This window comes from Echinops telfairi, unplaced genomic scaffold (genome assembly GCF_000313985.2).
Source record: "Echinops telfairi isolate 266 unplaced genomic scaffold, ASM31398v2 ScPeMD7_7475;HRSCAF=8513, whole genome shotgun sequence".
NCBI lineage: Eukaryota > Metazoa > Chordata > Mammalia > Afrosoricida > Tenrecidae > Echinops > Echinops telfairi.
This window is the reverse complement of record NW_022111379.1, coordinates 7,131,265-7,132,189: the sequence shown is the minus strand read 5'-3', so window position 1 is coordinate 7,132,189 and position 925 is coordinate 7,131,265.

Here is a 925-nt window from a genome sequence, read left to right as displayed (position 1 = left end):
CTGTATGGCTACACGCAGGCGGCTGCAACAGATCACGCCATGCCTCATTAAAGAACAAAGCTTCCAGAAGCTGCAAAATGTGTGGTTTGTTTCTCAGCATCCTGGCTCCCTCCCGCCTCACGCACCAGCCTGGACCCTAAGGAACAGCCGTGCCTGGTAGGCTATAATAATTTGTTGTGAGGAGTGGACCCCCGGTGCTCGAAGTGACATATCACAAAGGTGATGTGGTGCTGGAACAGTGACCAGAATTCACTGAACCCAAGCGAAGGTGAGATGTATCGGGTTGGTTTTTCTACAGTGGATACTAGCTGCTGGATAGTTGGACTTCATTTGGTCAGCGTAGGACTTTCTGCATGTGGTGCTATCTGCGTTTTGAAGACGCAGAGGGCTTGGGATTTTAGATTGGGTTGGACCAGACTTCCCTTATTTCAAAGTGGCTCTGGAGCCAAGGATCTGCGCAATTGTACTCCTAAGACAAGGAGGGGTTAGACAAAGGCTTCGTGGCAGAGGCAGGAGGACATTCTGAAAGGAAGTGGGCTCACTTGGGGCTTCTTGTCCTGCATCTTGCCAGCCTTCCCGTCTACCCATTCAAACCCATTCCCCATTTTTGAACAGCTGCTCAGCATTGCACAGTGGAACGGCACCTTAATTTATTTCACTGTCCTCTAGTGATGGACACTTGGGTGATTTCTGGTTCTTTACTAACAGTGGCAAACAGTCCTGCAGCAAACATCCTCTATGTCTTTGGTAGAGGTGCCCAGAATTGAGCAGGAAGGGCAAATACATTAAAAACCAAAAAAATCCCTCTATTGTTAATTTGCTTCAATATCTGGCCCCATCTACCCCTCCGCTACCCTTTGTTTTCAGAACATTGCTGTGTTTGTACATATGTTTGATTTTTTAAAAATCATTTTATTGGGGGCTC